General features: G+C 49.9%; 1 protein-coding gene and 1 long non-coding RNA gene across 4 annotated transcripts in view; one reads left to right on the top strand and one right to left on the bottom strand.

Moving 5' to 3' along the window:
• The window catches only part of PBX1 (PBX homeobox 1), a 298,333-nt gene that overhangs the window by 247,405 nt on the left and 38,653 nt on the right, over positions 1-12,275 (bottom strand). The window lies entirely within an intron of this gene.
• LOC147572445 (uncharacterized) lies at positions 6,124-10,308 on the top strand. Its single transcript, XR_015246368.1, has 2 exons — positions 6,124-6,447; positions 8,387-10,308. It is a non-coding gene; the product is annotated as an uncharacterized LOC147572445 (long non-coding RNA).

Genomic DNA, 12,275 nt, shown 5'->3' with positions numbered 1-12,275 from the left:
TTTTCAACATTTATTTATTTTTGGGACAGAGAGAGACAGAGCATGAACGGGGGAGGGGCAGAGAGAGAGGGAGACACAGAATCGGAAACAGGCTCCAGGCTCCGAGCCATCAGCCCAGAGCCCGACGCGGGGCTCGAACTCACGGACCGCGAGATCGTGACCTGGCTGAAGTCGGACGCTCAACCGACTGCGCCACCCAGGCGCCCCACGCCTCTTTAACTTTTACTGAAAATCTCTGCATGTGGTGGAGATGGCCTCGGTCAGGGTTTTGCCCTCGAGAACAAATTTGTAAATTAATAATTTCGGTAGCTAAAACAATATGATTCAGCTAGCTGAAACTCATTATACTGGTATACTCCCAGGAATATATTTCTCAAGGGAGATACGCCCAATATAACGCTACGTGACTGCAAGGTGTTCGTACTCGGCCTAACCTCATGCTGCCCACCAACAGGGTAACAGTTTCTACCACGCAGCACAGGAGGAAAGGGGAAGCGGGGGAGAGAGAGACCTGCGGGCACAGGGAGTGGTAAGCACCTGGGAGAAGGGACTACAGGGCACAGGGTAGGAACAGCTTGCCGCTTGGATCAGGCACAGACTCGGGCGTCGAGAACTGGCCTAGACCTGTTCATACGCTGAATCAGCCCCAGGTTTGGAGACCAGCCACCGAAAAGTTGACCGGGAGCCACACAGCAACAGCTCCACAGGCCAGTACAGAAAGAGACTACGCCAGCCTTGGGATCCCTGCTCCCAAGGTGCATGTGACCACATTGCACATGGTCCTGGGGTCCGTCAGCTCGGGACGCCCCGGTGAGAAGGGTTTCCATGGTGACCACCTGGAAGGCACCTCAGTGACCAAACACAAGGACCCCTCGCCTCCCCAGGCTCCTGGCTCTTAACCTCCAAGACCCTTCTGGGCATATGCGGCCCTGGGGGAAGCCAGATCCCAAAGTCAACAGGGTGTTCTAGTCGTTCACAGGAAGGCCTGTGGGCTCTCCCTCCCGCACCTTCCTCCACTCCACTCCTCCTCCCTCGTGACAGGTCATTTGTAACTGTCTCGCGGGTTTGACTTCGTTGTGGTGGGCACAATTCAATGCTGTTCTAACTAACAGAGTCCTTGTCCGGAAAACAAAACCACACAAAAGTCAGTCTGGCTACTCTGGCTGTGTTTAGTGACCACTTCACGTCACTGCCTCGTCCACCCAATCAATGGTGCCGCAGTGTGGCTGTTAATAAAGCTGGATAAAAACAAATTGATCACAAAAAAGGTCAATTTGGTACCTACCATTTAGAAGGCTGGCGTCTGAACGCGTGTCATCTGTGGGGGATCAACGCCATATAAAACCAGGAATATTCCACCTTAACAGTCATTTGCCTAACAGAAGGAAAAATTACTCCAGAAAAGTCCTGTTATTGATCCATTACTTTTCTATTAGGGCAGAGAAAATTAGATACGGAGAAAAAAAAGAATGCATTTCAGGTTTTTTTTCTTTTTTTTTCTTTTTTTAAAGTTTATCTATTTATTTTGAGAGAGAGACAAAGAGAGAGGTAGAGAGAAATCCGGGACTCATAGCGCAGTCTGACACGGGGCTTGAGCCCACGAAACGTGAGAGATCGTGACCCGAGCAGAATCCAAGAGTCAGACGCTTAACCGACTGAGCCACCCAGGCACCCCAAGAACGAATTCGCTTTTTAAAATATTCCTTGTGGTTATTTGAAAGGTTATTTCAAACACAAGTAGAAGTGGAAATAAGATGGTCAACAAGACCACACTAACCCATAGATTGTTAATAAAAGGAAAGGAAAGGAGGTCCAACTCAACTCTTTTTCTTATTTTCTTCTTCTTATTTTTTTAACCCTTATTTATTATTGAGAGACAGAGCATGAGCATGAGCAGGGGAGGGGCAGAGAGAGGGGGAGACACAGAATCTGAAGCAGGCTCCAGGCTCCGAGCCGGCAGCACAGAGCTTGACGTGGGGCTCAAACTCACAACTGAGAGATCACAACCTGAGATGAAGTCAAATGTTCAACCGATGGAGCCACCCAGACGCCCTGACCCTTTTTCTTATTTGAAAACCACTGGTGACTCCACGCAGAAATCCTGTCCATCAACTTCCTTTGGCTACCTGGGAAATCTACAGTTTGGAGGAGTCCTCATGACCCAAGAATAAAGGGAAAAGTTGAACGTCACTTACATAACGTAGCTGACGTGATCAGGGAAGGCAGCCCAAGCCACCCACGGGTCACGGCCTACCAAACCTGTTCATCGTCACCATGAGCATTGTAAGGAGGCCCAATTTAGACCTGCCGTTTCCATGAGCTGCCTCTACATTTCAGAGGGTGAAGATGAATCCCAAGGGCAGTAGAAGAGCAGACTCTTCACCAGCCAGTTGGCAGAAATCGGTCTGCAATGTCGGAGGGGCCAGAAGCCACAGGTCAACAGAAAGAAAGAGACCCGTAAGTGGGGGAAGGGGAGGGAGCGAGTGACAAGGAAAGAAGGGAAGAGACAAGAAAGGTCCAGTCGAAGGAAAAAGAGGCGTAGGGGGACCGACCTGACTGTGTGACCCTGAAATTCCGATTGCGTGACCCTGAAATTCCGAAGGCAGCACGGCTAGGAACGGGACGAACCACTGTCCTGAGATGTGCATCCCAAGCCTTCAGGATAGAATAGGCCTGTGTCTTCTGGTCAAGACCCTTGATCCCTCTCTGCTTCACTCTGCCCCTTTACCTAATGAGAGGGGTTGGAATAAACGGTCTCCAAAATACACTCACTCTCTCAGTATGTCTGTTGTGCTTTTGTGTACTGGCTCACACGAGGAGGGCCCAATCCCTGATGGCCCCAATTCAGGGAATAACAGAAGTGTCCCTTGCTTCCTGAGTGTCAACGGGGGCAAAGAAACGTCCTCAGTTTCTTCTGTTCTATGCCTTTGTTTCCCCCGTCAGACATCCCACGGCCAGAGCCTCGGGAGTTAATGGAGTTTCCTCACCGGACTCTACTTTTCAAGGAATACATGCCGGGTCTTCCCAGGCTTGGGTGCCCACTGGGATCACCACCCCAGGCTCCAGGAGAAGAGAGAGAGAGAGAGCCTGAGGGGCAGTGTAGTGGCAGCACCCGGGGACCTCCAGCACTAGACCAGCACATGCTCTGTAGACATCTGGACTCAGACTGAGACTTTGGTCAGAGCCTAACACGGAGCCTGGTTTCTTTGTGTCTTCCCCAAGGCAACCTCACTAGAGACAGAGATGAGACCAGGACATTTATATCATTGTCAGCAAAAAGTGCTTATATGTTCATTTATTAAAACTAAGAAGGGGGTGCCCGGGTGGCTCGGTCGGCCGAGCGTCTGACTCTTGATTTTGGCTCAAAAGATAAGACTCTATCTATCTATCTATCTATCTATCTATCTATCTATCTATCATCTATCTATCTATCTAATCTACCTAATCTACCTATCCATCCATCCATCCATCCCACTGCCCCTCTCCCCCACACGTGCTCGCTCGCTCTCTCTCTCTCTCTCTAAAATAATAATAAAAGAATATATAAAAATAAAAATAGTTAGGGAGCACTAACTATATATATAACAGGCACGGTGCTAGCTGGCGGTCCGGGTCCTGGGAGATCCCGGGGCGCTCAGGGACAGACAGACACAGACTGTGACGCCAGCAGAGTGCGTGAACACCAGTGCAGAGACCCATGTACCATCTAGGGAGACCCTCAGGAGGAGCCTGGGGACAGTAAGAACAGCTTTACAGCAATCCGGAGATTTGAGCTGGTCCTCCAGGAAAGAAGAAAAGTTTGCCAGGTGGCATGGAGGTAGGGAATGCATTCAAGGAAGAAGACGTACTGCAAGGGCTAAGAGTCAGCCAAGGATGTTACCTGTTCTGAGAACAGTGACAAGTTCAGTGCTGTTGGCATGAAATGCTCCCCTGGACAGTCCAACATGGCTTTCGGTATAAATATCTAGGCGATGGCCTCAGACGGCTTGCCTACAGGTACGGTAACAAAGCAGTTCGGGTCAAAAATCGCAACACGAGTGGCACCTGCGTGGTTCAGTCGGTCAAGTGTCTGACTTCAGCTCAGGTCACGATCCCACAGTTGGTGAGTCTGAGCCCCCATGTCCCGCTGTCTGCTGTCGGTGCAGAGCCCCCCTGGCTCCCCTGTCCCCCTTGCTCTCTGCCCCTCCCCCACAGCGCGCACTCGCCCACGCGCGCGCGCGCGCTCTCTCTCTCTCTCTCTCTCAAAAATAAATAACGTTAAGAAAAATTGGAACGGGATGCCTGAGCACGAGCCACTTAAATCTTTGAGACTAACCCAGAAAGAAAGAGGAACCTAGGAGGAGAAAATACATTTGCAATCTGTAAAAATATTTCTGGAAGGACTTTTTAAAGGAAATTCTCATACGGTATTCCCTACATGCCAAGCACTCTTGGAAGCACTCTGTATACACTAACTCATTTAACGTGCCCAATAACCCTGTGTGAGGGACCTATTATTCCTCATATTTAACAGACCCAAGGTTACACGCGCACCTGCCCGAGGTTAACCCACCCATTAATAACGGGGCCAGCACTGGAAAGCCCAGTTGCACTTCAGCTCCAGTCCTCTTTAACCACAAGGCTTTCCCACCTCTCTTGAGCCACAGGCAACAGCCACCTCTAGGAAGCCAGAGAGACTGGGGAGGTGGGGACAGCAGCGGGAGGCCCAGCACATCTCTTCCCCACCTAGGCCGTCGCTCCCAGGGAGGGCCAGGTAAACTTCACACTATAGAATCTTCGGTGCCTTTTGATGCAAAACAAATGTAAATATAAAAATGCGACTATTCTGAAATGTTTAGGGTACAAGTACGGTCCACAAAAAAGGCCACAGGCAGCAGCTGGAGGGGAGGGAGCCCCAAGAGCCCAAAGGCCCATCAGCTCCCGCCAAGTGGATCAGCCAAGTGCAGGGAGCAGCTCAGGCACAGCAGGGGAACCAGGGCCGAACTCCAGCCTTCCAGACTGACTCAGTCACCAGGAAAGCACCCCCCTTCCCCACCCCCCCCACTCCAAAGGCTTCTCTTTCCTTTCTACTGTCACTTCCTAGTTCAGTCCCCGCCACTGCGCCCTCAATGGCAATGCGCTGGAAATTAAGACAATGGCAACGGACCCCAGCAAGACAGCTCTAAAGGGGCAGCCGCCAAGCCTCCTTCCACAAGAGCACTCCCCGACAAGAAAGGTTGGCTCCGGCACCTGGAAGGGGAAGGGCCAAGCAGAAAAAAGCCGCACTCCTCACTGACTCAACTCCAGTGCAAGCCCCTTCTTTCCCCCCACCGCCCCCCCACCTTCTTGAACTAAGAGCCCATCTATTATACCACGCCATGGTTCATTTCAGCAAAAATCAACTAGCATTCTTCTGACCTGGGGCAAAAAATTCCCTCATTGAGATCCTGAAAAATAACATTACATCATGTTGCCCGTGTCAGGTTTATAAATGGGCCAGGGGGAGGCTGGGGTGTAACCGGACACTATCAAAACACTGGCCCTCGGAGAAGAAAGAGAAGAAAGGAGGCATTGTTGCAGGCTGTCAGCTCCCCTCTTGCTGGAGGTAAAGTGGGAAGCAGGGGGAAATGTTAGTGGGAGGCCGGGCACACCGTAGGCCCTCCCTCACTCCAGCTCCCAAGTCAGGCAGCCCCTCTCCAAAATGGGGTTGCCTCCATTTCCTGTGGGGTGCGTTAACCCTCATTTCTATTCCTTTGGCAGAGTGGACGGCCGACCTGTAAGTAATGTTTATTTCCATGCCTCAAAGCCAACAAGCAGTTCGGTACAGGATGGCACATCCAGGGGACATTCTTTTTTTTTTTTTTCTGAATAGGCTGACTCCCATCTCTAAACAACAACCAAAAAGAGAACTGATCCCGGGTGATTGTGTATACCCGAGAGTAACAATCTTAATTGAAAGATAGAAATGGGAACATGACCCAAAGCTAGAGGGGAAAAAAAAAAAAACAAAAAAAACCAGACCCCAAGAAGGGTCAAGTGAACGTCCAAGCGTAAAGCAAGAAATCCTGAAAGCTGAAAAAGAGGGAAAAAGGAAAAAGAAAAAGGCATTTCAAAGCGGGGGGGGGGGGGGGGGGGGGGGGGGGCTCCGAGGGACAGACCAGAAAGTGACAAAAAGACCGTGGGAGGTTATGAAGCTGGGACAGACCCCACCAGCCAAAAGTGCTGGCACAAAGATTACAACATTTTCATGGATAAAAGGAGAACAGAAAGGATTTATGGTGAGAGAAAGTTCAGAAAATAGAAAGCAAGACAAATGTAAGCCAGCCTGACTGGAGACAGAATTCATTCTGCTGGTCAAACATCTAATTTGCTTTTCTCTTTTCTTTCTTCCGCAGCTCCGGGCTCAGCTTGGAAGGACAGGGGAACATGCAAATGTGTGGCCCCGAGGCTCAGGGGCACGAGAACCAGGTGACTTCCTCCACCAGTCCGCCCCCCCCCCCCCCAACAAGGGTGATGCAGCAGCCCCAGGCCCCTCCAGGACCACAGGCCCAACTAAGGTCTGTGGCGAAGCGGAGGGACGCAGAGATCACTTGTGTTGCTCCTGGTACATCCTTGTTTCCACCAAATTGTTGCTAATCCAATCATCACTCCACCAGGAACTTAACCTCTTACAAAAGCTCTCCCCACCCCACCCCACCCCAGCCCAGTGCCTTCTTGGCCTAATCCACCAGCAATTAAGAAAGCGGGCCCTGCAGACCACTGGGTCCCTGGTTGCTAAACTCTGCTTTTATGTTACCCTCACCACGTTTTCTTTGGAACTCGACGGGGACCCCCTCAACTAAAGTGGAATGGGGCCCCATGGCCCAAGTGCATCGCCCTTCAAAAGAGCTTTCCCACAGAGCCCTGGAACCAGCCCCCTCCCGGGTTCAAAGGAGGGAAGGGGAGGGGCCGAGGACCACCCTCCAACTCAGAGCTTACATTTCCCTCACAATTCCAGGCCCTCGAGGCTCCCCTTCTGCGGGAGGCTCTTGTTGGCGCCAGAGAGGGCTGCATTAAGGCTTGCAGGCCGATGGCAAGCGGGGACAAGGGGGCAGGGGAGGCCACCGAGGTGGCAGCCATCCGTTGCCTTGGTACTGAACCCAACAGAACAAAAGGAGCCGCACAGGGGCAGAGGGCTGGACATCGTGAACTTGCGCCAACCCTTGGGTGTCTCTGTCCCCTTCTGGGACTTGCCAGGAAGCATCTTCTCCGACACCCTCAAGTCACGGGACCTCCTTCTCTGCTGAAGAGGCCCAGGCACTAACTCCCCTCTTGTTTTGCCGTACCCCCCACTGAACTTACAGATCACTTTTCAGCGAATGAAGATGGGGTGCCTACTGTGCGACAGTCACTGGGCTGGGTGCTGGGAATACAGTGTGAGCAAAATTGGGATGGTCTCCGCCCCTAAACATGCTTGCCTTCCTTCCCCCCCCAACCCCCCCCCCCACTCCCCGTTTCTAAAGCTCTTGCCAAATTCAACAGAAAGGGTTTAGGTGGTTCCATGAAATCCAGGTGGCTCACAGTGATGGCCCAAAGAGCAAAACCCTAGAAGACGCTGAGCATCTCAGAGTGCCTGGGGGATGGGGCCTGGGGGGGGGGTGGCTAGGAGGATGGGGCCAGGGAGGCCTCAGGTAGCCAGGAGACAAGAAGGGAATTTGCAGGGATAGAAAAGGGCTAACAAAGAAGGAAGCGAAAGGTACAGGAACATGAAGATGAGGATTTTTGGCAATTTCCCTCTGTGTTTTTCAGACCGTAAAACAGGTCCCGCCATGCTTCTGTCCCTAGAGGTGTTCATGTCTCTGATTAACAATAAGAAAGTACTCGTCCTGGGGCGCCTGGGTGGCTCAGTCAGTTAAGCATCTGACTTTGGCTCAGGTCCATGATCTTGTGCTTCGTGTTCCAGCCCCACGTCGGGCTCTGGGCTGACAGCTCAGAGCCTGGAGCCTGCTTCAGATTCTATGTATGTGTGTGTCTCTCTCTGTCCCCTCTCCTGCTCGCGCTCTGTCTCTGTCTCTGTCTCTCTCTCAAAAATAAGCATAAAAAAAATTTTTTAAAGAAAGAAAGAAAAGAAAGAGAGAAAGAAAGCCTGAGTCCTTCTCAAAATTGCCCAGCATGCTGAAGCATGGTAGAGTTACAGGGAAAGGCCACGTCCAACCGACACCCCTAATTTTATGTTCTTAGAGACTCGGTCTCTTGTTCTGAATTTATCACTTTCTCAGAAAAAAAAAAAAAAAGTGCCAGGAGAGGCCTCCTGAAAAGTCAGATGCCTCTGTCCCTAAATTTATTTTTTAATTAATGAGTAAAGGGGAATTTATTGTTTGAAAAAATGTCTGTTTCATATCAACTCTTTTTCCTTGTTTTCCCCCAGACAGTGGAGCTCCAAAGAGACCAAGAGCAGATGTTTTATATTTCAGGAGAGAGCAGTCTCCCTCAATTCCTGAAGGATTCCTGGAATTCTTCTACTTAACAAAAATTAGCTACAGAGAAAGAATCATGAATCATGAATGGGAGCCCGGGAAGCCTCCGGGAGCCAATCATTTCTTCCTCCTCCCGTCACCCAAGGGCTGTCTGGTGCCTTGTGGGTTCCATGGAAAATCCTCTGGAAAGAAGCGAGGCATCAGGCTCTTCCAGTTACTCCAAGAGCAGGGCCATGTTCTGTGATCAGAGAAGCCGAGCCCAGCGCCATACTCTCAAGAGCTAGAAGCTGGAGTCAGACCTGTGTTCTGCCCCCAGCTCAGTTTCAGGTTTGCTACTTACTCAGGTAATAAACATCTCTACCACCTCATCTGTCCCATGGAGCGAACCACCTATGACCTATGTCTCCAGTCAGAGACCATACAAAGGTCGAGTGAGATGTGAGCGTACTCTGCTAAGTTAAGTACTCATACAAGTGAAAAGCATTTGTATTGTAATCACGGACATACGGCGTTCTGTTTACAAGGACTTTGGGCCGACCGGTGCACGTCTGCACGCGTGGATGGGATTAGCAGAGGCACAGAACACAGAGGCTGACCTCCACGAGGCTCTCAAAGGCTGCCCATCCCGGGTCGGGTCCCTTTACTGCTCCTTTTAAGGCTGTTGCAAGCTTTAACCATTCAATATTGATTCGATAAACATTTACTGGGGATCTGGCACAGGACGTGGCCCATGTTGGGTGCCCGGTAAATATTTGCTGAATAATGAATGAATGAGGGCCTAATGCAGAGATGAAGAACTACATGGCAAGTTGCCACCAGCCTCTGCTCCTGAACCCACATCAGAAAACCATTAATGGACTAAGGCGCTCTTCTCCGAGGACCTTGTACTCAGCTCAGAATTCTCAGACTTGGCACATGAGATGAAACCTCTTGGCCATTCCTGACCTAGGCACAAGGATAAAACACACCTTAACCCTGTGTTCATGGAGCTCACAAACTCATGGGAAATAGACAGTAAATTGACAAACGGAACATAATGTATGTTAAGGACAGAAGTTGGGGAGTCCAGAGCAAGGCCCTGGCACCCCATGATGTGGGTGAACTTGCAGTCCTCACACTTGCCTGGGCTCTGAAGGTGAAACTCTTTCCAAGCGATCCTCCTGCCTCTCTGATAACCCTTGTCTAACCCTCTTCGACCCAGCCCGCATATGTTGGCATTCTCGGTGTTCTTCCCTGGTCCTCTCACATTCTACACAGACATTCTTGTACCCTCACACTCCTCCCCCCATAACATCGGTTGCTATTTACATACTGATGCCCCCCACGTTCATGTCTCTAGCCCTGACCCTTCTCTGAAGCATATTTCCAGCTGACCCCTGGACTTGAGTACCCAACAGGCTACCCAGCTCATCCTCCTCCCTGCTCTGTTCAGCCTCTGAGAACCTTGATATGCTCCAAGCATTACTACTGAAGCCTTCCAAACTGGGAATTCTTAGCTTTGACACAACTGGAGCCCGGGATGGCCCTGGACTCTGGCCATCACGATCACGTGACTCGAGGCCTCTGCACATGCTGTGTACTCAGCCTTGGATACACCACATACTCATTCTTCAGCTACGCCTCTGCATCCCTCAAGATCTACTGAAACTTGGTTCTAATGTCACTTTGGCATCCTTCCCCCAAACCTCACTGCAGAGTCAGTTAGACCATCTTCTGTAAATCAATGAGCTTGTAAGATTCTGAAATCCCTCTCGCTCATCAAAAAAATTAAGTTATAATAAGGCAGTATGAATGTTTATGCAATGTATGTTATACAAAATCTGCAAATGCCATCAGTCCCCACGCACAAATAAAGCATTAACCGTCTCCTTCACTCATTAAGTAAATACGGAGTCCTTGCCGTATGGCAGAGAATGTTCTAGGTGGCAGGACGGAGCAATGAGTCAAAGTCTCGACTATCACATAGCTTATACTCAAGCCTCAAAGGAACGGCTCAGCCACACACCGAGACGCGTCTTCAGCTTATTACTAAGAATTCTTTCTATTAAAGTTTAATGCAGTCCTCTCTAGAAGTTCATTTTGTCTGCCAAGTCCTTTATGACTATTACATATGGATGCCACAGTCATAAGCGGATGGCATAAGCAAGGACTCACAGGACACAATAAAGGGGCCATGTCCACTCCTGATGGGTTATGGCTAACTCATTAGACCCTGTGACAAAAAGTCAGCACCAAGTGTGGGCCTGAATGACAGGGCATCGCGGTACACAGGAGGCGTCCTGTACAGGTGTCTGGTGAATGAATGAATGAATGGATGAGTGAATGAATGAATATTAGGATGGAAGGAGCCTCAGAAATCTGTAATCCTAAGAGTAATGAGCACACCGTGTAAATGACTATAAAGCGCAGACAGGTAAGAAGGCAGGCTGTGCACCAGCAAAGCCTCGTACAATTTCTAGAACCTCTGCACTCCTCGGTTTCCTCGTTGCTAAAATAGGATTAAATAAGGGGGTGCCTGGGTAGATCAGTCGGTTGAGCGTCTGACTTCGGCTCAGGTCATGATCTCACGGCTCGTGGGTTCGAGCCCCGTATCAGGCTCTGTGCTGACTGCTTGCTCAGAGCCTGGAGCCTGCTTCAGAGTCTGTGTCTCTTTCTCTCTCTGCCCCTCCCCTGCTCATGCTGTCTCACTCTGTCTCTCAAAAATAAATAAATGTAAAAAAATAATAATAATAAAATAAAATAAAACAGGATTAAATGAGATCATGTACAAAGGGCTTTGCACTACGGCCAACAGTACGTGTTTAAGATGATCATATTATTCCTTCCCAGCTACAGTCCAGTCACTGAACTGAAAAACAGGCCACGTGAAACTTAAAACTCAAAGCGTATAAGGCAGATATCCCCGGGAAGCGCTCTGTCCCCACGCTGGTGGGATAGGTCGGTGTTTTCCACATAGCCTGTCACAAGCCCTCTATTTGAAAAGCAACGGATTTCTGGAAAAGTTAACCACACTTTGCACAAACTCGGAAGTTTGTTATCTCAACAGAACCCACTACCTTCCATGGTCCCTACGATGCCGCCTAAAAAACACGTGTAATGAGACACTGAATCACACAAAGGCTTCTTCTGGAAACCCTAAATATTTCGGTATCTGTTTCTGAGAGTCCATATTTTCAAGTAACGGAGTGTTTCACACAAAGTGCGACTACCCCTCACGCAGGTAAAAACACCCCAGCGCCGTGAGCGGAGGCCCTGAGCTACATCTGGCCAGCCCCTCCAGGACAAAATTGCGTTATTCACCTCTCATTTTAATTTTTCTTTTTTTTTTTTTTTTTAATTTTTTTTTTTCAACGTTTATTTATTTTTGGGACAGAGAGAGACAGAGCATGAACAGGGGAGGGGCAGAGAGAGAGGGAGACACAGATTCGGAAACAGGCTCCAGGCTCTGAGCCATCAGCCCAGAGCCCGACGCGGGGCTCGAACTCACGGACCGCGAGATCGTGACCTGGCTGAAGTCGGACGCTTAACCGACTGCGCCACCCAGGCGCCCCTCATTTTAATTTTTCAAAGCCTGAGACAGAGCTGAACTTTCTCCACATTCTGTTTCACTTAGGCAGTTATTCAAAATTCCTCTCTTTTGCAAGCAACCATTCCGAACCGGAATGGTTAAAGAGAAAGAAAGAAGGCTGAAAACACAAAGACAGAAAAGGAAAAACAGGGAAAGGGGGGGCGGGGGGGAGGGAAATAGCACGAACTCTTTTGGCCCTGCCTTGTGTAGACAAAAAAACCGAAATGCTGCTTTCCTAGTCTCATTATTCCCGCTCTGTGCCTAGTGGCTAC

Source organism: Puma concolor, chromosome E4, assembly GCF_028749965.1.
Source record: "Puma concolor isolate L17-30 chromosome E4, mPumCon1.1.hap2, whole genome shotgun sequence".
NCBI classification, from domain to species: domain Eukaryota; kingdom Metazoa; phylum Chordata; class Mammalia; order Carnivora; family Felidae; genus Puma; species Puma concolor.
Note: the sequence above shows the minus strand (reverse complement) of the source record. Positions and strands in the feature narration are given on the sequence as shown.